The sequence below is a fragment of the Neopsephotus bourkii genome, unplaced genomic scaffold (assembly GCF_033783945.1).
Source record: "Neopsephotus bourkii isolate Nb327-2 ecotype Australia unplaced genomic scaffold, CSIRO-AGI_Nbou_v1 NB_39, whole genome shotgun sequence".
In the NCBI taxonomy this organism is placed as follows: Eukaryota; Metazoa; Chordata; class Aves; order Psittaciformes; family Psittacidae; genus Neopsephotus; species Neopsephotus bourkii.
Genome location: NW_026900556.1, coordinates 1,577,334 through 1,602,744, shown reverse-complemented (window position 1 = coordinate 1,602,744; position 25,411 = coordinate 1,577,334). Strand labels below are relative to the sequence as shown.

General features: G+C 48.7%; 1 protein-coding gene across 1 annotated transcript in view; it reads right to left on the bottom strand.

The window, feature by feature from the left end:
* Window positions 1-509: 509 nt before the first annotated feature.
* The window catches only part of LLGL1 (LLGL scribble cell polarity complex component 1), a 363,828-nt gene continuing 338,926 nt past the window's right edge, over window positions 510-25,411 (bottom strand). The window contains exon 24 of the mRNA XM_061346731.1: window positions 510-519. The gene's annotated coding sequence lies outside the window, so the exon portion shown is untranslated. The remainder of the gene's footprint in view (window positions 520-25,411) is intronic.

Here is a 25,411-nt window from a genome sequence, read left to right as displayed (position 1 = left end):
AGCAAAGGCTGCATGGGGCTGGTTGATGGGGTAATTTTTGCCGGTGTTGGTGTGCAGGAGTGTTCCCTGTTGATGGGGTCATGCCAGAGAGGCAGGGCTGGTCTTGGGGGCAGCTCTCACTCCACCTCCAGGGAAGCTGCTTATGGAGGGAGATCTTGGGGCTGGGTGGTCAGAGCCCTCCATGTGCCCGAGGCTCAGTTTGCAAGACTGGAGCAGACAAGACTTGGAGTTATTTATGATCATCTCCTTCCTTTTACATTTCTCTGGGAAAACAAGAGCCTAACAACTCCTTGCAGGTCTCGGTAGGTGGCTTAGGGCTGCTGCCTCACGTGGTTGAAGAAACGAGGATGTGCGGTTGCCGGCTGTGCTGCAAGGGCTGGCACGTGTCTGAGTGGGGTATGGTGTTATGGGGGGTACAGGCCTTGCATCATATCTGGGGTGCCCCAAGGCAGCACAGGGGCTTGTGCCTGAGCTCCCAGGTGGCACCTTGTGAACACTTGAAGTTGCATCCGGGCAGAGCTGGCACCACAGTTTGACCTCTGGGATGAGCTCGCTGCATCCCAGCCTAGAAACATCTGTGGCAGCTGGAGGGTTAAGCCGGAAGGGAAGCAGCGGTGGGAAACCCTGGAGCATCCATCTCTTGTAAATGAAAGAGCTAGTGAGGGGTGAGCTGGAGGGGTGAGCTGTGGAGGACTGTTTCCGGAGTGGGGAGGGGACGGAAGCGCATGTGGGAGCGAGCTGGGATGGTTCAACATGCTGTGTGTGTCCGTGGCTTGTGCCCATGGCTAGGTTGCTTAAAGCGCCATCCAACCTGGCCTTGAACACTTCCAGGAATGTGGCATCCAGCTTCTCTGGGCTATCTTGTCCAGTGTCTCACTTTCCTCACAGTAATGCATTTCCTCCTGCTATCTAATCTAAATCTACTTTAGTTTAAAACCATTACCCCTGTCCTACCTCTACAGACTCTGTTAAAAAGTCTCTCTCCTTCATCCATTACAGTTAGATAGCCCTGATTTTGGCAGCGCTGTTCCTGTGGTTTCTATTAGCCTCAGCTGATGTGATCTCCTTGGCAGTGGCTGGCATAAGGTTAAATCTCTGATCTTTTATACATTTCTATTCTTGTGGAACATGGTTTTCAAAGTCTCAGTAGATGCATTTGAGCAGTTTCTTTAAATAACCATGGATGATAAAACCTTATCAGTGGACAGGCCATCTGTTCCCCTTGCCTTGTTAGGGGAGCAGACGTACAACTTCTCTCCGTGCATCCCTTCATCCCTCCAGCCTTCCTGGGGTCTCCAGCTCAGGTGCCAGGGACTGTCATACCCCTTGTCAAACCTCTTCCAGCATCATTTTCCAGCTATTTGTGTGCCCAAAGTCGAAGTCTCCTTGGAGGCAAGGTCGCTCTCTGCAGCTGGTTGATATGCCAGGAGCTCTTCGCCCCTTTGAATTTCTCTGTCGCTTGGCACTGCTCACGTGTGTTTGCTTGGCCCAGACCAGGGGGACCAGTTAACCTTAATCAAGGAAGGCAAATGAAAGGCTGTGAAATGATCTTGTTGAAGTGTTTAGGTTTGAAGATCTGACATTAGAGAGAGTAAATGTCAAATTGGGTTTAAACAACAGAATAACACTTGAAGGGCCCAAAATTTTTCTCTGGTGTATATAGCTACAAACCCACTTACTTCCCACAAGGAATTTGGCTGTGTTTCTAAGCAAGCCTTGCATTCCTGATTGGAATCATGGGGCTGCTGAAGTTCATGGCAGCCACTCACTAACCAACCTGTGCTGATGCAGGGGCTCTCCACAGCGCACCGAGAGGATGCTGTCTCTCATGTCTTCTCCATGGCTTTTTTTCCCTTTCTTTATCCTATGATCTTCCTTTTATTTGGGTATCCCTCGTATGTTCCCTGCTGTTTCCACCCTGCTTTCTGTCCCAGTCCAGTGTATTTGCCATTAACCCCACCAGTTGGGATCCCCCTGAGCGCTCCAGGATCTCCATTTTCACTTCCCACCAGCACTCACCCTTTAAGGACAAGCAGGGATGAGCTGCAAATTGAAAATCCCCCATTTGAATCTATTTGTGTCTCTTCTGAAGGGCTTTTCGTTCCCATGCAGATGCTGTGCTCAGGAAACAATGTTTAATCATCTCTTGATTGAAGAGAAAACCAGCAAATATGCTCACATTGGAGTTTTATTCAGAAGCTGTTAGACAATTGATCAAATGATGAGAAACCTTATTTGGCTCAGTGGGAGCATGGTCTTCAGTTGGGAACTTATTTATGAGGTCCTGTAATGAAGATAGATAATGCTTCTGGTACGTGGAAGAGAGAAAACAAGGCTTGTAATTAAGAATGCAGGAAGACAGTGGTTGTGTTGGTAAGCAGAAACCCCAAGAAAGCACCTAGAAAATATCAGGACCCCGATGTTGCCTTCAGGTCTGCGTGCTTGAGTTGTTTCCATCCACTTTCAACCCAAAGTATTCCACGTAGCCATACCCACCAGGAGTCTGTGGAAGGCAGCGTCCTTGCAGCTCTATGGAGGGTGAGTGGCAGGGGCAGCAGGGAAGGAGCATTAATTAAAGAGTGCTCATGAAGTAACTGGCATTAAACATCACTGGAGCTGCCTTGCTGAAGAGTTGTAATTATAACAGAACACGATTGCCGGAGGCTATACACAAAGTATGTTGTCAGAGAGTGCAGGCACAGCACAGAGGAACAGCACGTGGGTGGTTTGTCTGGTGGGATGGAGAGGAGAGAGCACCCGGTGTGCTCCTGGGGTGGCTGCTGCTGCTTCTCAGCTCATTGGGCTGCTCCTGAGGCCACATGAGCAAAGTGATGTCCATCAGGGACAAGTTTGTGCGAGCAGAGAGCTGGTGCTGCTCCTGGGGCTTTCCTTTGGGAGCTACTGAATCCATCCCAGGGCTTGTTGTGGTCAGTGGATGTTGGTGAATGGGAGAAAATTCATGAGATCTTGTTAAGGAGGCATCGGGGAAAGCTCAGGAGGGTTTGATTGTGAGAGCCTGACAAATGGGACGGATGGAAGGTGCACATGTGTTGGAAAAACATGAATATTGCTGGTAAAGTGGGTGTCTGTGTGTGTAGGTCATAAGGATGAACTGAAGATGCAGCAGGACGGCGTGTAAGTGCATGATGGTGCATCAGATAAAACAATAACCTTGTCTGAAATGTTGGGCCGGATGTGGTCCCAGCTACAACTGATTCAGGTCTGTTTGTGCATTTACTTTTAGGGCCAGGAGGTTTCTTTTTCAGTGGTTATGTTTTGTGTTGGGGATCCCTGAAGAATTCAGGGGTGGCTTCATTTTTCCCCACACCAATAAATCCTTATTGGATTCTCCATCATCTGAAGCCAAGCACGCAGCTGGATGGGCAGCTCTGGCTGGTGTTTGTAGGCTTGTGGTAGGTCTCTTCTGCAGGATGCTGAGGGAGATGGTTCTTCTATGACTTGTCTTTAGCACGAAATAGAGGATTTGGTTTGCATAAAGAGAAGACCACCATCATAACAGCAGGCTGGTTCTGGTTAGCTCACCAGTGGCTCTGCGGTACCCTTCTCGCCAGCACTTATCTTCTCCATGGCCACTTCCAGAATAAGGTGTTATTAGAGAATAACAGCCCACGACAGCACAAGTCAGGCATCAGCATTCCCAAATTAGGTTCTGCAAGCTTGTAATTTGGGGTGATATAACAGCAGTGTGCTATCCTCCGGGAGCAGCGCTCGCATCGCATGTGCCAGTTTCCCACTCCCGGATTATCTTTCAGGGCTTTCCCTACCGCAGCTCCCCATCCTCCGTCCTTTCTCCAGGCAATTACTCAGCTGTTTCTCAGCTGTTCCTTGTAGCGTGCTGCTGTCAGGGATGAGAAGGCAGTGCTGCTGCTCTGTGGGGAGAGGTATTACTTCTATTTATTTCCCCCTTTTTTATGGCCGTTGGGACAGCTGAGGGTCAGGGACAGCCAAGTGCCGCGCGTAGCAGTGTCCGGAGGGAGCGGTGAATCGAATGGCTCTTGATGGTTATTTGTGTTTTGTGAGCCTGGAGTTGCTCGTGTTCACAGGAGACTGACTCCTGAGTTTTGCAAAACGATGCTCTTTGGGATGCGTAATTAGGATGGGCCAGTAAAATAAACCTGATCTCCTTCGGCTCAAGCCCTAGCGAATCCCCATGTTGGTGGTTTTCATGCCGTGTTCAACCCAAGGCTGATGAATGAGGACCTGCTTCTCTTCCTCACCCCTTTAATCTACAGGAAGCCCATTTGCAGTTACTGTTAGATTTGGGCTTAACTTTCCTTTTTTCCCCATATCTGAGGGCATCCAGCTCTCAGCCGCACACACTAACAGCCTGCTATTATTGCTGCTTATCAGACCATGCCCCTGCGGCTCCCCATGTCGATGTTTGTCTTTTCCCGATGGAGACACAAATCTGTGTTTCTCCAAAAGGATTCTTTATAATGGCCACAAGGTTTTCTGCAGCCTACAACCTCCTTATCCTCTGTGAGGGAAAAATGGGGATAAAGCTGTGGCACAAGAGGGATGCTCCACTGGGCTCTGCCTTTGGAAGGAATTAGTGTCACTTTGGCACGTTTCCGCAATGCATGCTTTGCAGGTTGGTCTTAGTTTGATTTTGAGGCAGAAAAGGCTTATTTAGCTAGAAAAAGAAAAGCAGCAACAATAATCATTGTCATCTGTCTGTGTATGAGGTTTTAATGAAACACCTATCATTGTTCCTTATTAGTTGCTTTTACAACCTGGCGCCTTTCGTGTTGCTGAGTGGTTTCCTCGTGCTGTCAGGAGGAAAAGCCTGATCAGGTTGGACCCACATGTTCTCCTGTGGCTTCTCTTGTTAGTTCATTTGTCTTTGGAGGCTGCTGTCAACCCTTGTCCTTACAGGCACTGAAGGTGCTCTCCTGTGCTCCCAGAGCTTGGGTAAGATTCAAGCAAAAGCTTCTCTGTCCCCTTTGCATCTTCCAAACCCAGTACAAAGCCTTTGCTTCTCACCCTGCAGCTTTGCGCATCATTTCATGGGTACCCTCCCACCAGAGCTCAGCCTGGCCATGACATGGGCAGGGTCGTGGTGGTGGGCTGCAAGGAGACCTGGGAGCATGGAGGAGCTGCTGGGCAGGATCTATCATTGGTCTGCATCGTCTCCTCATGTTTTGAGTTTGCCTTTCTGCTCCGGTGCTCTTTGGGAAGGGAGGTCCCTGTGTCTTCAAGGCATGAACTCCTCCCTTGCTCCTTTTGCATCCCCTCTCCTAAATGCGTTGAGATGTGAACCCTCAGAAGCAGGACCCTACAGCTCCGTGCCCTTATGTCCAGATCAAGGCAAGGAATGGGGGATTAATAGCCCAAATCTGAGCCTAACCAAGGTCAGTCATCTAATACCTTAGAGCAGCTGTGCAACATCAGGAAACAGCTGGAAAGTAATGTGTTAATAATTTTCTGCTGTTTCCTAATCTTGCTCCATCCTTTTCAGTGCTTCTCCTGACCTCAGAGTTATGCTCATTCATTCATTCCTCATGTGGTGTGACTGATGGCAGCTCCCCACCACTGCCCGTGTTTCTCCCAGGCTTGGTGGGAGACATTTCAGCACTGAATTGTTTCCCAATGCGCCCGTTGAGTTTCTCTGAAGGAAAAAGTGATGCTGAGGAAAGGGAGGGGGGGGGGGGGGAAAATGTCCTGACAAAATTCCTAATTCCCAAATGACAGATGGATCTGGGGAAGATGCATTGTGTTTGTGCGTGTTCCCTGAGCTATGCGGAGGGAGCTGCTCGACTTGGCTTCTCCTGCTTTGTGCGTTAGTGGGAAACAAAAGTGTGTGTAAAGGGATGAACCCAACCTAATGCCTCCAATGTGCCAGTTGCTTTTCACAGATCCAGCGTGTGTTGGTTATCACAGGAGCAAGTTGTTATCTTGCTGTTACGTGTTGAGTTTGGAGAGTAGATGGGGTGTACGTCGTGTGGTGGCAGAGCTGAGAACGTGGAGGGAGATGCTCACACACTGTGTCACAGTGTTTGCTGCTGTTCCCTCTTGCCATGGCTTAGGTGAGAGATGTGCTTTTCTCCCTAGGGGAACCACAGTGATGACACCAGGGTTTTTCCTATGGATTGCATGGTGGGTTTGCCTTTGGTGGGGCATCTTCATGATCCAAAAGGATCTCTCCTTACCCTTCATCCCCACTATGCTCCAGAGGGAGAGCTGGAGCATCCAAACCCCCTGGGGATACATGTGGGAGCTCAGTACAGCATCACCTACTTTTGGGGCCTACTCGCTGCCATCACTTTGAGACACAGCCTGTGTAATCCACACTGTCCCCTGAACTCCAATTTCCTCCCCACGTCCACAGCTGCTGTGAGAGTTGTGCTTGCTCGGGGCTTTTCCAGCACGCTACGGTTTGATGCAGTATTCACTTTTTCTAAGCTGCTTCAGCCTTTTCTTTCTTTATGTGCATAGAAAGCGCCTGTCAGCTCTTGGAGCCACCCTGTGTCGCAGGGAGCTCTTGGTTGCCCCCATCACAGATGCCCCAGATAGGACCGAGTTGGTCCTGGAGGTTTTCTTCTTGCAGCTCAAAGGAAAGAAGTCGATGAAGTGAACACTTCGTGTTTTCAGGGAAGAAAAGGAGGTTGACTAAGGTCAAAAAAGGTTGACCTGAGCCCCCACATACCACACAAACCCAACTGAAAATGGCTTTACCTTTTAAAATGGGAAATCGGGCTCGTGTCTGAAGAGGGAACTCTTCAGGGATGTTTTGTTTCATTCAAAGTCCACTTTTTCCTTGTTTGGATAAAAGATCCCTCAGAAAACGTATGACCTTTGCTATGGTGGGAGCTGAGCTAGCAAAAGACAGACCCTGCATAATAGGGAAAGAGGGAAAATAAGGAAGCAAGTAATGAAATACACCAGGACATCACGTGTGATAGGACAATCAGAAGTCCATCCTGAAGAGTAAGTACACATGTGGACTGCACGTAATTGAGGTTTATGACCCTCAGGAGTGACTGTCACCATGATGCAGAAGAGTCCCTGCCCTGCTCCTGTGCCAGGTTCTGCCTGGTTGACATTTCAAAGAGGGAAAGTTTCTCCATAGCTGCTGTGGCTGCTTTTCTGCTACCTAGCACATTGGCATTCCCAGTGTCACTCGCAGAGATAACTGAAAAGCTGTTCTGGGCTTGTTTAGCAAAATGAAATTGTATCTCCTTTAGCCTTTAAGGAAAAGTCATGTCACCAGTCAAGTATAAAGAATTGCTGACCCTTGTTGCTGAGATAAGGGTATAATATCAGGCTTTTTTCTTCCCTCTTCTCCCTGCTCGATACAAGTTAGGAGTGTGCCTGCCTAAAGACACAAATCAAAGCCTGTTGCTATTACCATGAGTGAGATGCTGCCATCAAGAACTGAAGGACCTGGAGGGGTGGCTGGTTCACAGAAGCTGCTGGGGCCCCATCCCCTTGTTTACATCACTGGGACCCCCATGTGTGGCAGGAACCACCCCACCAGGGCTGCTTCCTATGCTGTTCCCTGTGAAGCCCAGTGCTGGGGTGGAGGGTGGCTAAATCCCGGCGCCTGCAGCTTTCCGCCTGCTGGGACCTGCTGCCATTCCAGTGGGTGGAAAGAATTCCCCGAGGCTGGCGGGAGCTGCTTTTATCTCCGCAGATACCGGAGCCCCTTTTGGAAACTCTGCTGGGAGAGGAAGATAATATAATAAGAATGTGACAGTGAGAAGGAAAGGTAAAGCAATTAGAAAAGACAACGCCTGACAGCCCGCCATGGAAAGAAATACTTATAGGAGGAGATAATTCCTATCTTTATGCCCAGGGAGGTTTCTGTCCATTAGTCACTTTAGCATTAATAAGAGTTGTGTGGCCAAGTCCTAAAGAGTGGCTTATTATGAAGAGTGCAGCCCACTATAAAATATGTCATCCAGAGTGATGGACTTGCCTCGCAGCTCCGTTATCCCAGCAATGTGATGATAGAGAGAAATGAGGGCTGCAGCCTGCTGCAGCTGCTCTCTGGGAAGAGGCATCCGGCTTGTGCTTGGCTGCTGGTGACACTCTGCTGCCCTATGCTCTCTGCTTGCACCCCAGGCCACCTCACTGACATTGGTCCTGCTGCTGGCTGCGTTTGGAAGAAGCTGCAGAGCCCTTGGCATGACCGGAGAGGTGGGCATTTTGAATTCTTCATCCCACTGCGGCAGGAGGACTTGGATACCCAAAGAGCCACTGATGGAGTAGGATGAAGACCTCTGTGCTGTTAGGCTCACTTGGTCAAGCTCATTATCTGTGGTAGCATCCAGGCTTCACCCTTCAACAGCCCATTGATGCGTTGTGAGCTGGTGACCCCTATCCAAGTCCTGTAGACCACCCCCTGCACACATCCAGGGAGCTCATCAGCTCCAAGACAGGTCATGCTATAGGTGCTGGACTTAACTTTCCACATGTGCAGTCAAGTGAAACATAAGGGTATTTGCTGCATCTCTGCTCAGGTTTACTGCCTTTACCAGGACCAGCAACTCAACATCTACTATCACTAGTATATATGTAAAATGCCCCTTGGAGAGAAACCTCAGTGCTGCCCGTGCAGCCTTTGGCTCAGGGTAAATGGCCCTTGAACACATAGGGCAAGGTCCAAGTTCTGCTGGCAGGCTGGCTTCCAGCACTGCTGGTGATGGTGACGTTCCTGAATTAATAAGAGCCTTTCAAGCCCCTGCTCTGTGTGGTTGCCAGCATTAGAAGTATTGCCAGCTCTGTTTTAATAATGGCAGATTGCAGGATTATTCAGAGGAGGAAGAAAGCCATGCAAGGAGGGGATGTGATGGAGACATTTTGTGCTGCAGCAGTGGCAGGGAAGGCCTGTTGCATGGTGAGCTTGGGTGGGCAATGGCAAGGCGATGGGAGCCTCTGCCAGGTTTTATACAGCCCTTTCAGGTTCGGGTCTCCCAGTGCTTCACAAAGGGCATCAGCATCATGGCTTTTGTTTTTCGCAGTGGATAGAATGGAGCAGGAGGCTTGACTTGAATGATATGAGGGTATCATGTGTGCCTGCTGCTTTTGAATGGACTCGCCAATAGGGCTAAGTGGAAGAGAACAGAATTTAGGGGATGTGAGACATCCATGAGTGCGGTTGACATGTAAGAAATGAAACAAGGGGCTGCCTGTGAGTGGAAGGATGACCCCTGTTTATCTCTGCTTGTTCATGGCACTCAGTGCTTCGAAGTCAGTAGCTTATTCCTCATCATGCAAGGGTGGAACAAGGGAGCATGTGTTTAGTTTAATGAGAAAAGAGAAGCCAAGAGGGAGAGCCCAGGGCTGGCCGCTTCCCAAGGCTGATAACCACCTCCTACAGCAGTTCATGGGATAATCTGACAGTGCAAAGAGCCACCTGAGAAGGCTCGTGCGAGACTTACCTGAAGGATGCTCAGGTGCCAGCCGGCAGCTCTCATCCCCACACCTTTGGGGGGGACCCGCAGTGGCAGCATCCGCCTCATCTCGCCCACATAACACAGGTTGCCCTTTCCAATTTGGCAGCTGCCAGGTACTTTTTGAACGCTTCAGCAGTGTTCCCTTGGCAACACTTTCAGATGCGGATCGCAAAGCGTGTAGGAGAAATACTGAACCCTCCATCCAGGCGCTTCCCTATGCGGTGAGCTCCGTCCCATTAGCGCAGTCAGGGCACGGCTATTCCCATTCCTCAAATGCGGGTGGTATTCTTAGCTCTGACACGTTGCACGTATCAAATACCCGGCAGGATCGGGTGCTCCCGATACGATGCCTGGGAATTCACACGGGGGAACCCTTGGGATTTACTGTGTAAGTTAAGACTGGTCCCGGCTGCCAAGGATGAGGCTAGATTTCCCCTTCTATCCCAACTGGCTGCTGCTGCGTGCCTGGTGGGTTTGCTCCGGTGCTGGGCTGGATGGATCCAGGTGTGTTCTGCACCTCTGCTCTGTGTTCGGGGTGTTCAGTCCAGCATCACTTGCTGTGACCTTGGTACCACCCCCAGTGGGTGTTTATGGGTGCAGTAAGGCTCCTCTCCTATGGCTCCATGCAATGCTCCCATTCCAAGGAATGACTGGCACAGTGTGCAGAATTGCTGTGCCAAGGGTTTTAAAGCAAAAAGAGGTGGGAGAAGATGAACTCTGTGTTCAATTCATGGCAATCTGGGTTCATTATAGCTCTCTGCCAGCTCTGGTCTCCCACCAGCCACTCGTTTTATTAACTTATCCATCTGCTTTAAGGGTAAATGAGTGAAATGGTACAGGGGGTTTTCTCTTGCCTTTTTCACTCTGGGAACCTGGAGAAGAAATAATCAGCTGGGAAATCTAGGCCATCCCATTGTGGTTCAATCTGGGTCTTGAAACCATCAAGCTGGGCTTATGTGAAAGTGGCCATTTCTTCCTCAGTCTCAACTCTTTTGATTTTAGTTTGGTTTGATTTTATTCAGTCATCTGGAACAAGCAGGCACAGAGGGGAGGTGAAAGCAGAGGATGCTGATAATAGTTCTTCAGCAGCAAGTTGGGCATAAAATAGCTTTATCCGTGGGTTTTGTCCCTGGTTTTTTTGTTCCTATTTGCAGCAGCTGAAAGGCATTTGCAAAGGGGCCGGGGCAGGCGGATGCAGGTGCCATAGGAAAGGTGGTTATCCCTGGTTACCCCGGGGCTTCCCAAAGCCGATGTGCTGGCAGGGGTTGTGCTGTGTGAACCAAGCAGCCCACTCCAATAATTGATATCTGGTTGGAGATCTCTGTCCTCTCTGTACATGGAGCACAGTAGGGAGGCCGTTGGCAATTGCTCCATGTCTTTGTCTCCTCTGACCTCAGCTGCTGGCTGCATCCACCCTGCTCCAGTGCTTCCGACAGCATCCCTAATCTTAGGATAACCACATGAGTAAGCTGATGCTTTGTATGTTCACACTATGGGGGGGGGGGGGGGGGTTGTCCAACACATTCCAGCTGAGAGGCCACCCTAACTTGGCTTTTGGCCCCCAGAGGGTTTCCATTGGGATTTCTTTCCTGCAAACCCACAGCTTGCTGCTTTGATGCAGACTTTTTCTCTGCATCCTCCAAATCTAGTATTCTGCAACCAAGGCCTACTTCATTTTAATCATGTCATTAGCCCAAACCTTGGCCGTCCTCTGCTCTCGTGGCAGGATGCTCAGAGGTGTGCACCTCATGCCTGCTCATGGTTTCCTATGGGAGTGAGAAACACGGAACCCCTGTGCTCTGCCTGTTGCTCTGTGCCCTCTCCTGCATTAGTTCACCCTCTGAACCTTTCTTTAAACACAGAATGTGAACTTGCTAACTCCTTGCCCCAGCCTGTCTGTTATCCCTGCAAGGTCTCACAAGGTGGCAGTGTTATTGCTAGTCCACCCACAGGTTGCTTGGTATTTGTTCAGCACAGTAAATACATGTGTTTAAAGTCAGCTTTGTTAATGGTTATGATGCGGCAGGATGTGTTTTATAATACAGCAGGAAATACTGGGTGCAGATGGCTGAGAGCGACCTGTCCCCGTGCCCACCATGGAGGGGTTTGCATGGGTTGTCCCCAGCATCTGCTGGAGTATGTGGGACAGGGGACTTGGCTGGCACCTCCATCTCCTGGGGACCAGGAGCCACTTGCTAGAGCAGACAGTAAATCAACCAGACGTGTTTTCTCCCAACTAGGAAGCAAAACGTCATCAGTGCTGCTGTAGGAAGGTCTCTGACCAGTAACGGAGGCAATCTTTGCTGTTGTTTGGTTTCTATGCTGTTTTGTTTCCCTGGTTCTCCAAAGGGGCTGATGAGCAGCAACCACAGCAACAGAAGTACCCTTGTGTGAGCACTGATGACCTGTTTGTTCAGAGCGTGTTGCCTGGGGCTGCTGTAGGGGAGAAACAGGTTTGAAGAAGCAAGATGAAGATGGGGATGGGATGTGTGGGACCAGGATGATGCCATTCTTTGTATTAATACCTCAGCTCAGCAGCTTGGCAGAGCTGGAGGTCAGCCTAGAGCGTGGGGTGTAAAGGGTACCCTGGCACCAGAGTCTGCCCCATGTCCCCATGCACCATGGTAGTTCAATACCAACATGGATATCCATTATTTGTAGGGAAAATTGGAGACTAGTGTCAGCTTAGACTCTGAGAGGCTGGGTGCTAAGAGAAAGCCCAAACTATGTTCTTTTGCTGTGCCTTGGGCTAAAGGATGGACACAAGAGCCTTTTCCTTGGCAGCATTTCCTGCACTTACCTGCTGCTGCTCTGCCTCCCACATTACTCTCATGAATGCTGTGATTTCCTACTTCATGGGCGCTCAGGGATCTCAGAACCAAGGCCTCCAGGAATACCAGGGGGGTTTGGTGGCCAACATGGGATGTCTGTGTGCTGGCTGTCTCACAAATGTGATTTCCCATCTTTGCAGCTCCATCTGCATTGCTTATTGAAGGAGCAGAGATGAGGTACCCGGGCACCACTGTTATTTACCTGATTGAAAAGCTTCTGTGTGTCTTTCTTGCTCTAGTATGGCAGGATTAGGTTTCAGAAAGCACTTGTCATGTGCCCAGCCTGGCAGACTTGAGCCTAAAGTGCTTAATGTCACACACGTGCTCAACTGCTTGGCTGAACAGGGACCCATAGGAGTGTGTGAGCACCAAAATGTTTTAGGTAGAAATCACCACAGATGTCGAGTTGCTCTCTAAATCCTCCCTGTCGCTGAGTACTGGTGGGAGAAAATGTCATTTTGAATGGCTGAGCCTGTGCCAATGTGTGGTTGGGGTCTGCTGGAAGGGCTGGAGAGGGGGTTATTAATTATACAGACTCCATCAGGCAGCAGAAACAGAAGAGGTGGGGGCTGTGGGACTCCCCTTCGAACCCGTGTTCAGCTCTGGGGCTCGGTGGTGGTGGTGATGCTCTGCTCAGGGCTGCAGGCACGCACACATCTGCTGGCCAGAGCTCTTGGTTCCTCCTTTCTTTGGTGTGAAATTAGCTTTTGAAACCCAGGGGACTCCTCACGAGCAAAGGGGTGATGGGGATCTCTGAACAACAAATGCTGGAGAGCTTCTCTGAAGAGAGAACTTCAGGCTTTGTAGCGTGCACCCTATTCGCCTGTCTCCCCATGGACAAGGGGGGGATGAATTTAGGGCAACAGGGTGGGTGAAACCCTGGAAGGGATTGCCTACAGAGGTGGTAGATGCCCCATCCCTGGTACCATTCAAGGTCAGGTTGTACTGAGCTTGGAGCAGCCTGGTCTAGTTGACGATGTCCCTGCTTACAGCAAGAGGGGGTTGGACTGGGTGACCTTTGAAGTTCTCTTCCAGCTTGAGATACTCTGTGATTTCCAAGAAGGAATTCAATATCTTCTTCTTTTATATTGAAGAATTAAAAGTTCTTTCTTTGGGGGTTCCCATCATTTAGCAGCATCCAGAGGAGCAGGTCTTGTCTGTGATGCTGCGGTCATTGGGGTGAGCTTTTGGGGAAGCACCTCATGCTGCTGCCCCACTGCAGCAAGAGCAGGTCAGTTCACTCCTACCCATCACATACATGACTGGGGATCCAGAGAGCTAGATTAAATTGTGATGGAGTTGAGCTTTCTCCAAGCCTCAGCTTTAGGCTTATATCCCAGCCATATGGCTGAGTATGCCACTAACTTCTCTCCACCCTCCTGCAGAAGGCATCTTGAATTGACTCGTGTGCATTGCTGTAGTCTTTCAGCATCACTATGCTCGTTGCCGATAACAGTAGTATATAATATTGACGTAGATCATCTGGCAGTCTCAAAGTGCTTTTAAATTGATGATCTGAGCATCAGAACAAGTGTTGGTTGTAAAATCAAAGCTCTGCCATTCTGCAGTATTGCAGGCACGGCCTGAGCCAAGGTTTGGGAGGAAAAGGCAATACTGGGGACTGCAGGAGCAGAGAGAGTTTTCCCACCGACCTCTACTGAACAGGATTGGTTTGGTTGCTCTCAGTTAATACATCTGCTTTTGCAAAACATGCCATTGTGAAAAATCCTGATGGGAATTCATGGAATTAACACTTTTATTTTCTGAATGTGGTTCCGTTGAGGATGTCAGAGCTTTACTGTCAGAATTCAGAGCTTTTTGTTGGGAATCTTCTGCAGAGGGTTCCTTCCCCACACATTTCTTCATGCTTTTCATAGCGTGTCAGAAGCAGCAGAGCACAGAGTCCCACTGTTTTACTATTGCACAAAGACGAGGCGTTGCTCCAAACATTTCACCCTGTCCCCTGTAGCATCAGCCTTGTAATGATTTTTAAAGAGTAAATAAGAAAACAGAGTCAGTTCATGCATCAGTAGTGAGTAATTCCATGCTGCTCTCAGTCCCACACCAGGGAACTACAGAAACCTCTTTAAACTACAGACAAAACCATGAGGACTGGGGAAAATAATTAGTTTTTCTAACTTCTGGTCTCTTTTTCACTATGGCTTTTTCCTTTGCTCTGCCTTGCACAGCAGTAAAACCTCCCTGTGGATCGCCTTTGGCTCCATCTTGGCATCTCCCTTTAGCATGGGCATCCCCCATCCCATCAGCCTGCTCAGGAGCTCAGCAGGGGCAGTTTCCCAAAGCCACAGGAGGTGGCTGAAGGAGACCCCTCAGCTTTCCAAGCACACATGGTCATGGCAGGAAACATCCCTCCAGTGCCCAGGAGCCCCTTTGGGATGGCAGATCCCACAGTTAGCTTCTGAAGCAGCTCTCGGAGCTTCACAGCGTGGCACGGAGGCACCTGGGCCACCCATGTGTAGCAGGAGAACCAGCTCCCAGCACTGTGCACAAAACCATATGGAAGAAGCAGTGTTCCTCTCCCACGCTGCTCCCCAGGAGGCCCTTCTGAAAGATGACATTTCTGCTTTAACCCCCTGGTTGTTTTCCAGGGTCGGAAGCCCACAGATGAGGAGGTTTTCTTTTTCCTCCCTTTTCATTTTGTTCCACTAAAGGCTCCAGTGAGGGGATGTGATTCGAGGAATGGGCTCCTCCGAGTACTTTAGTACTTTGGGTATCTAGAGAAAGCCAAGCTAATGGCATCTCTGTGCAGGGTAGGCTCACTCAAGACATGCTTCCTTAAGTGGAGCTCCAAGAAAAGATGAGAGCTATGGGGAGATAATTTCACCACTGCATCCCAGCCTCACAGCCATCACCTCCAAAGCCCCTGGCAGTTTGACAATGTCACCCTTCATTTTCACCCTATTCATCAAGTTTCTTTTTTTTCCAGGGAATTTTGCCCCCAAAAGGGACAAAGGAAGCCATATTACAAGACTTTCCAGGGTGTAACATTGTATGGAGATGTATGTAGACTTCTGCTGCTTTATCCCTTGCCTGCTAAGTCCCAAAGCTTGTTAAATCCAAAGGTTTATAGCGATGCTTTAATGTCTTAAGTATTGACCCAAATTACCTGCTATGTGTCCTAAAAATGATTGGAAACACTGTGGCTTGGGGAAAGATCATCTCCTCCGCAAGCCTTCCCATGGCCCGACAGTTCTGCATTGACAAGCTGTATTGGTTTGGAGTGCATATCATAGCAACAATTTGACTTTTACTTATTGTAATGCTTTTTCTCTAAGCAGATTGGTTCAGTTTGAGTTTGCTTTTAAAAGCCTTATTCTTCTTTAATCCAGAATAATACTAGTTCCGTGGCTTTTAACATGATTAAATAAGGGCAGCCTATGACGACACTGGGCAATTCGGTTTCCCAAAGTATATTGGATTTAGCACTGAGGCTGCTGGGTTGTAAATGGAAGCTTTCGGTGGGCTGGTTTGGGCAGTCCTTAGTTCAACCCCTGTGCTCTGCCTGAAGGTCACTGTAGTACAGGTGCTCAGTCATTAAAGGGTGCCAAAGGAGAGCCTTTTGCAATTGGTGTTAGCCGCATCTCTGGATGTGCCACATTCCCTGCCCTCCCTGCAGGAGCTATTAACATGGCAGGAATTCCTTGCTAAAAGGTAATTGGTGACCAGTGATGGGGTGACCTCTGCATGGCCATGGACTTGTCCACCATGTAATAACCACTTTGCAAAGCTCTTGGGATCCCATCTCCCATCCTCCCTCCGTCACCCTCATGCACGTGCTTTGCTCTGGAAGGGAGCTGCTGGAGCAGCCAGGAGCAATTAGCTCTGTGTGATCTTGTGCCAGTCACTCAGCCTCATTATGTCCCGCTTCCTTTGTGCTTAACCAGGGGATAATCCCTTACTAGCTTTCCATAAGGTGCTATAGGGTGAACCCGTTGGTGGCTCCAAGGTACCTGAAGTTGCTGTGCTGAGCCCACAGCACGAATAGGTGATGGGTCCACTGAGCATGGCAGGAACCTGTGAATGCAGCAGAGAAAAGAAGTTCCTGGTTAAAATGAAGTGCCTACTTATTATTATTGTCACTCGTTGTTATTGCAGAGTGCTGTAAAAGCTGCAATTCACAGACAAGGAAAAGCCACAGGCCAAAATCCTTCACTAGTGGGAAGTAATCCAGGGATTGGTCTGATTATGTCTGCTTGCATGAACTAACGCGTCTCTCTTGATATAATCTTAAAGCTCTTCAAATTCCTCACATAACCATAAAAATGTGTAATTTTCCAGGTCTTTTTTCCCCTAATCCTACTAATCCCTAAAAAAGACGGTGCTTGTCTACAGATGCGAGGGATTGGGCAAAGGTGAGTGTGTTTTCCAGGCTCAGGACAAGGACTCTTGACCTGCATCGCCCAAGATCATTGGACCTCTGGAAAGGGAGACACAACTCCCCTTAAGCCATGTCTCATTGCCATGCCTGCCGCCAGCTCATGTAACCAAAGGGAAATGTTATGGCATGTCTTCAGCTTCCTATTTTCCTGGCTTCCTGGAAGGTGGTTTGTAGTTATGGGGCAGTTGCTCTGTGTTTGTGGTGTGCTTAATAGCTGTCAGAGATAACGAAGCTGATGGTGGTGGGATGAAAGCAAAGCCATTTCTTCTGCATCCCCGAGTGTAGTTGCCCTTTAGGTAAATGATAGTCACTTCCACAGCAATTAGTGCTTTCTGAAGTGTGTTTGATTAAATTAGATATCCCTCTTCCAAAAGTAGGCATAATTAATCTATCAGTGACTTTAAGTGCTGCAGACTTTGTAGCTTTGCTGTCAACTTTCAAAGACATCTCCGAGGAGCTGGGGAAGGCAGAAATGATTTTCAAGTCCTTATTTCTAGGAATTACGAGATTGCCCATTAGAGCCTTTTCTCTTAAACATATGTTTAATTTCTGAAGGCTTGACTTAGTGTGCAGTCAGGTGGATGGCACATTAAGTGCCTTGTGTTTTGTTGAATCAAGACCACATCCAGGTTGATATGCCTGGACACTGGATTCCCATTTTTAGCAGGAATAGAGGAACTGCAGGGAAGCATGAAAAGCAAGTCTTCCTGTGCCCATTCATCTCCTGGTGTTTCTGAGCCAAGGAAACACCAATGGCTGCCAATGGTGGGAGGATGCTGGCCTCAGCCCAGCAGCTTTGTCACCAAAGCCGCTGCTCCTGACACCAAAGCAGCATGATGGGCAGCCAGGTCTTTGCCAACAGGGCAGCCTTGGTCGCCTTGGCCAAGGCTACATGGATAGAGGTGGCCAGCATGCATGGCAACACCAGGCTCCATCGGCAAAGGTGGCTTTATCATCCTCCCTTCCTAGCAGGAGCATTGCTGGCGAGGTCAGCTCATGGCACACTGGTCTGCTGACAATGAGGGAAGTAGGCATGAAGTATAATTAAATTGAAAGCATATTTAAACTGTTTTCAGAGCACTACTTATGAAGGAGCATGGATATTCAGAGCATATTAAACTGTCAAATTTAATAAAGCTCAAGCAGCATGGCCATGGTCCAACACCAATGCATATTTTTTGCAGCACCATTTAATTAAGAGTGAGTATTGTTCTTTAAGCTTATTCATTGTTCCTCTGAAGCAGAGTGCACAGTGAGAGCCGTGGAATTGAGTTGGTTCAATAAATTAGACCTGGCTGCTGCTTCTTTGTTCGGTGGCATTGAATCTTAACCCAGAAAAAGGAAACACCATGGAAAAGATAAGGGCATTACAGGGACAAAATAGCCATGGTGACGTGACAGAAGAATTGGTGCTGCTTGCTTCATCCAAAAGCAGTCTGATGACAAGGGCTGTGTTTAATGCATTCTTTGAGATGAGTTAAAATAGCAACAGGTCAGGGCTGGAGCAGGCCTTAAAATTGGTCGTTGCTTTTGTCCCTACAACGCAGTTGGCTGCTCCCATGCTCTGCTGTGAGCCAGGAGGTGTGTGCTGAGCCGGAGCGTAGCTGTTATAACTTCACTCTCACCTTGATGGAGATGGCTTTTCTCTTCCATTACAGTCTTGTTCCTCTCCGTCCTTCTGAAGCAAGCTGAGCAGACCAGGTCATGAGAAGCTGTCTGCTAGAGAAACCACTCAATGTGGTGTTGAAAATGATGGTGTGGTCATGGAAGCTGTTGAAGGAGAAAGTGGTAACAGGGGCAAAGGACCCTACCTTTCTCCCCAGGTGTTGGGATATCATCTCCAGTCCTCCTGAGCAGTTTTGCAGGGGCAGAATGCTTTGCAGGAATGCATCTGTGTGGTTGTGTGTGTGGACCCATCCATATGGGGTCAGTAGCTCTTCCCCACATTTCATCCCACATATCAAGCGATGCCCAAAGGGCCTCTTTGGGATGTGATTTCCTGAGTGGACACTGCAATCAAAGCTACCAGCAATTTTAGAGAGGAAGAGCAAGCAGGTGATGGAGAGGATGGACGTGCTCTGGGCCATATGGAAGCTTTGTGATGCTGCTTGGTCCAGTTCTGGGCTGGGGTTGGCAGGCAGGCAGGTTGCTTGGTGGTGCTTTGAGTCCTACTTGGAAGCCACGGGGGTCTTGGGTCAACATTCCTTAATTTTTCTAAGGTACCTTGAGCTCTGGTGAGTTCTATTGTAGCCCAAACCTAGAAATGGCGTTTGAACTGTGTTCCACAGGGCTGCTGATAGCAGATTTCAGGACACAAGGATGGCTTTTGCTATTTAGGTCGAGCAGTGAGGCTCTTTTTTACCCATTCCCATCCTTTAGAGGTACCTAAAAGTCAGAGTGATTGTTGTAACACTCAAAGTGTTGCTTTTTGGGAGGAAAAAAAAGATGAAGTTAGAATCATTTACTGAGGAACTTCAAATGCAAAGGGAGGGAAGATCAGGCAAAATAAAGCATTCAAATGCACACCCACCACTTCTGTCACACTTTCCTGGGCTCTGACAGCGAGGAGGCCAACATTTGGCAATTCCTCATTTGGAGCTGTCAGTCTGTAGCCTGCAATGTAGATAAAACACTGGAGACACTGAAGTCCCCTTCTCCACGTCTCCTCCTCTCCTCCTCCCCGTTTGGGTCCCTAACAAAAGTCCAGCTACTCCTTCCTTTCTTTTTTCCTTCCCAAATCTTAGGCTTCAGTTCTCTCTTGCTGCAGATTCTTGGCACAAAGGCACAAAGCTCATTGTGCCCTTTTAGTTTGTGACCGGATCAGGAGGATGCTGCAGGAGAGATGCTAAACTTGGTGCAAAGCTGCAAACCGTGTTTGAGAGGGTTCCTCGGTGTCTTCATGAAAATCAGCTGCTTTTTAGTGACATACAGGGACTAGCGAGAACACGGGATGAGTCCTTAGGTGCACATCAAAGCCACGCTCAGCAGACTGGGGAGCCCTTTTGTTGGATCAGACTCCGTCTCGATGTGGGTGTTCATTTTTAGAGCTGAGCTTTAACGGAGCTGGTGATGCAGCATGGAAGAGGGGGGGAGAAACAAAGGGGAAAGCAGGAATTGCCACTTAAAGATGACAAGTGATTAGATAGCGACGGGTAGCTTGTCAGAAGCAACGAAGCAGCAGGTTGACAGCGCACAGGGATGCGGAGCATCACACGCGGCGGGACGCGGGGCACGGGGAAGGCGCCGCATTGCTGAAACCAAATGAGGTAACGGGGGAAATCCTCCTCTTTGCTGTTAGTCACTTCTAATTGCTGAGACGTTTCCAGAATTACATGTTCTATTGCCAATAACCTCCCCAGAAGTTTGCAAAATGCTATTTTAAAGCACGTTCTCCACCCCCAACCTCCCAGCCCAGCTTTTAGAGAAGACCTTGCAATGGAGCCTAGCATATGCTTCCCTTGTTACGCTGCGGACGGGGTGTATTTCTGGCACCATTCAATGTCAAAACACTGCCGGTATTTTTAGTACAACTGCTCAGTAGGCACGAGCTCCGTGCAAACCAAGGAAAAACAGAGCTCCCTTGCAAATAGTCTTGGGATTCCTTGAAAGGGAACCAGGCTCGTGCTTTTCCCTCTCGCGGCGATGGAGCAATCCCATTTTGATTAAGGAAATAAGGAGGGTAGAAATGCAGTGAGAGCAGCAGATGGGATCGCTTCACCCAGGCCCTTGGGTTTGGAGGGTTTATACATGTTTTAATGCACGAGCAGTGTGGACAAGTGACTTTGAGGGCTTTCTTTGGTCTTTCTTCTGCACCAGTCAGGTCTTAAACACAAAGATCGTTCCGTGTTTTAGGAAGAAGGGGTCTGGAGGCCTTTGCACTGACTTTGAACTGGAATGCAAATATTTCCCAAGTTCATTCTCTGTCTCCAGCTGGAGAGACAGAGCAAGCAAACAAGCAAACAGATCACACAGCAATGCAAAGGGCAGATAAGAGAGCTGCTGAGAGGGAGAGACCAAAGTCATTCCCTTCTGATGACGATGCTGATGAAGCACCCGAAGTAGGACAATGCGAGGGTTCCATAGATGAGCTTCAGTGAGCTGCAGTCACTGTGTGTGCTGCTGGTTTCACAGGCTGCTTTTCCCCGTGGTTCTGGTGGATCTGCTGTCTTTTGGCACAGGAGGGATTCTCTTGCCAGCTAGTTTTGAAATGAGTGGTGTATGCTGGGTTTTGGAACCAGTAATGCAGTGTCCAAGGAGGTTTGAGGACGTACCCATGTTTTCTGGAGCCTGGAAAGAGGAAAAACAGGTTCTGAATTGATGGTTTAGCTCAGGCACAGCAGACAATAGACTGATCTCCCCAGCAGTGATTTAGTCCAAGTCTGTTTTTGCTGTTTCAAGCTATTCCATCAAACTGGAGTAAAACAACAAAGGTTCTTCCCTGATCCCTCCCATGCCCTGGCACATGCTTTCTGCAGTTTCAAACTGTTGTTGTCTACCACTGTGGCCTTCATCTCAGATTTAATGTGCTGGCTTTGGTTGGTGGGGACAGAAAACCTCAGATTTTTCCCTTCTTTTTAATCCTCCAAGGGACTGTTTAGTCACGATTCCAAGCGGACTTGTATTTCCGTGCTTTGTGAAAGATGTCACTGTCACTGCGAAACAACCCTATGGAGAATGGGAAGACAGAATAAATCATGAGTAGAGTAAAGGAAGGGGTGGGATGCTTTTATCTGTTTACTTAGATGTTGTTCCTAAGTATTAATGTTTTATGCCACTCACATTCACTTTCAAACCCGCGACACAAGGAAGCTGCATTGAAGAGGATGAGAAGGCATAATGCAGTGGAACACAGTTAATTATTAGTATTAATATTGCAAAGGAATCGATGGTGGCTGTGGAGGGCTCTGTGCCACGTGTTTATCTCGACAGTGTTTTCTGCTTCGTGCCTGCAACCTGCAGGGTACAAAACTCAGGTTTTCCTGTGCAGAGTTCCACATTTAGACTCATTATAAATGCTTCTTGGCACGTTGAACTTGAGGCTCCTAATGAGAGTGATGGAGAGTGAGGAGTCGGTGAGGTTTTGGGCATGTGTAATGTGTACACAGGGCAATGGCTCCCTGGGCAAAAGCTCCACAGCCAGGATTCATCTTCCATGGTGCAACAACATCTTCTTAGCAGCCCCTCACCACTGTTTCTGGGTTGATGATGGAAAACAGCACCATCCTGGTGAGGATAACGGAGCAGCCTGACCTTCAGAGCTAGGGCCATAGCTCTTGTGAGATGCAGGATTTGAGCACTTTGGCCTTCTGTCCTCTTTTTGCAGTCTCCAGGGTTTTAAGAAGCATAGGTAGGTATTTAGGTTTAATTGACAGCGGGTATCTCCTAAGCTGCCCTGAACAAGCCATCACTGTGTCCTTATTAAAGATGGAAAAGCAAGATAGTGATGCTGTTACCGCTCAGCTCCTGGAGCGCTCAGTAAATTCATCTCCAACCGATAGAGCGAGGCATGGGAGATGAGAGGAGGATCCATATGCACATGCCCTTGTCTCTGCTACACTGCAAATTCAATTTCATCAAATCCTAATTTCATTCATTTTCTGACACTTTGAGTGAGCTGTTCGTCGGTGCTGTCCGGGGCTGCCACATTACTGTGGATTAATAGAGATTTGGAGGCACTTCGGTGTTTGCTGCTCCAAAGGATTGATGGGCTCTGCTGGGAAGGGAGGGGAAACGGATGCTCCTCTTGCAGCCTTCCCCAGCCTCAGTGCTTCAGGAAGCTGGTAACTCTGATTCACACTTCCTCCAGCTTGTTGGCATCACACGGGGGCAGATGTGGCTCTTGGAGAGGGGTCAGAGTGTGTGCTTCGGTGGCAACCCTCAAATACGGATGTTTGTCAAAGCCACCCATCTGTGGTGCTGCAAAGCTGGGCTGCAAGCACAGGGGCCAGGAGGGGCCACTCTGCAAACCTGTGCTCATCACTTGGTTCAGAACATAACCTCAGTCTGGCTGGAGAAGTACAGGAAATGGAGTGCACACAGGAGTTCCGGGGCTAGGTTTTTGTTTGATTTCCATATCAGGCTCTTTTGATGCCCTCAGCCCTCAGACTTGACACCACTCTAGCAAAGTCCCTGTAGTGCAAGTTGGACATAAGGTGCAAAAGCAGCTTCTTTTTGTCCTGGTGGAGTGGGACCATCCATCACAGCCACCTCTCAACCCATCTGGACATGCAGGCAAGAAACATGGGGACATTTCCAGCACATGCTGAAGGTCAGGAGGCTCCCACCCAAGGAGCCTGAGCACGATTCCCTACTGCAGAAAAGCTCTGGCAGGGGATTTCTTTCACTGCATCCTTCCATTTCAGGCCATACGAATATGAGGTCAACCTGCTGGTGCTTGATACTTTCCTAAGCAATTACCAGCATGCTAATTGGTGTAGGCAGCGCTGCTGCTGGAGCTAAAAGCTCTCTGATGCTGGGTGTGCATCCTGCTTGGATCAGTGCCACCCCGGAGTCCTATTAAAGCCCTGCTTCAAACTTGTTCTCTGCTACTGCCCCATTGAGTGGAACAGCAGTCCCAAGGGAGACCTACTTTCAAGGGGATAACACTCTTAGTCAGATGAAGCAAGGCAAGTTTTGTGCTGTAACACTTTATAAAGCACTTTTTAAGTCCCAGTGCTGCACAGGCCCTTTGCTGGGCTACCACCAATTGCTGGTTAATGATTTCTCCATTAACATCTGGCTTCTTTACAACCCTTCCTTGTCTGTACATCCTGGTTGGCGGCACTGAGGATCCTCTTGCTGATGCCAGTGTCTCCATGCACACAGGCTTATTTATGTCTAACCAGCAAACATCGGGATAGATCAAGAGCTGCTCTTCTCAGCTGTGCAAGCTGTTTGCATGATTTTAATGCCTTTTCCTTCCCTGGATTGAGTTCCTTATGTAGAAACCTGCAAAGGACAAGCAGAACAGTTGGGGCTCACTGGGGCTGCTTCTTCTATCAGGTGGGCTCAGTGATCATGGCCAGACTGTGGGCGCTGCGTCAGTCCTTTCCACCTGGGGAAGGAAGGATATCATCAAAACCCAGTCAGGTGTCCGGGTTCACTCTTCCCTGCGAGGCAGAATTCCCCTCGTCAGAGAAATGATGGAGGGAAGTAGTTTTGCAACATGAAAGCAGCTCTCATGAGCCGCCTGCCCTGTGTTTGCTTTGCTGAACCCTCTTTCCAACACTCAGCAGAGGTTACTTGGAGCCAATTGCTGCAGTCTGCGGGTATTCCTTGTCTCTATTTCACATTGAAGGCAGCATTTCACCCAGCTCCTCTGCTCCTACGCATGGTTTGTCTGTTTTCAGAGGAGCCTGAAACGAAGACTCATAGAAACAAGGGTTACTGAGCAGCTCGGAATCTGGCTTGCTCCTCTCTCACCCCAGCCAAAGGAAGATGCTGCAGTTTTCCAGCTCATTTAATTGAAAATTACCCACGTGCTGGGGCTTTCTTGGGTGACCCAGGCATGGAGGCGATCCACTGGAACGCAGGGATGGGTCCTGACTCTTTCCCTCTGCTTCAAATGCAGCCATCGCTGCCCGCTATCCAAGCCACAGGGTTTGGATGTGCCAGGCTCCTTATACACAACCCCCCCCCAGGTACTTTGGAGTTTCATCCAGCAAAGGCCTGATGAAGCAAATTCTCTGTGCAATCTGGTGCTTGGCCTTTGCTGCACAACCTCTCCTTTCCCAGCACTTGGGATGCAGCAGGTTTCCCTTATTGCCATGTTTTAATGTAGGGTTTTCCTTAAGTCTCATGGAGTTGAGCATCCACAAACAAGAGCAGCTCTCCTTGCTTCTAGCCCTCATGGGGTGTAGCCTTGTTTTAGTACTCACAGGCTAAAGGCATCAAATATACTTAAATGAGTTCCTTAAAACTGCATATAGCTACACTCAGCAACATTACAAGCTCTGATACGTGTTTTTATTGCACCTTATTAAAGCATCAGTGGTTGAGAGTCTATTATTGATGTATTTTATTGCGTGATGATTTACAATAAGCTCTTAAAGAATGTGCAGTCATTGCTCCTAATAATCATTTAATACATATTCATAAAGCATTTCTAAGTGGGACCTTCATTCAGAATGCCTTATCGGAAGCAACAAGCAGGCTGGAGCCTGGAGCTGCATGAGCCCAACACAAGGTCTGATAAAGAGAAATGATGCTCTGCTCATCTCATGGAGCAGTGCTGTAATCTCCAGGTAACCTTTAATTTGGGAGATGCAGCTCTCCAGGGGGTGGACAAAGAAGGATAAAGCTGTGTTTAAACATCTTAGGGGTCAGCTTCAAGCCTATGCTGAGCATTGAAACCTGGGGCAGAAAACGTCTTGGCTGGGTTCCCCAAAGAGTTAAAATAACTTGAGGCAGAGTTAAAATAACTTGGGTTTAGTTTGTGTCAGTGTTTTCTTGGCTGTTGACTGTGCAAGTGTTAGTGATGGTGGTAGGATCAAGTATGTCACAAACATTTATCTGTCTGCAGACTGAATCTCTCATTACAGAGAGAATCCCTGGGACTTTATAAAGGGAGAAACCCTTGGAGAAAGCCAGTATAGCACAGGCAGGTTGTCTTGCTACCCTAATGTCAGGAGAGGGGGATCACAACTTTGTTCGAAACCCTGATTTAACCCCAAAATGAGGTTTCTCATAGCATGAACTTGGTGCTGGTGGTGATGACAATTCATTGTGATGTGATTGTATTGCATGTTTGGGCAAAGCCAGGT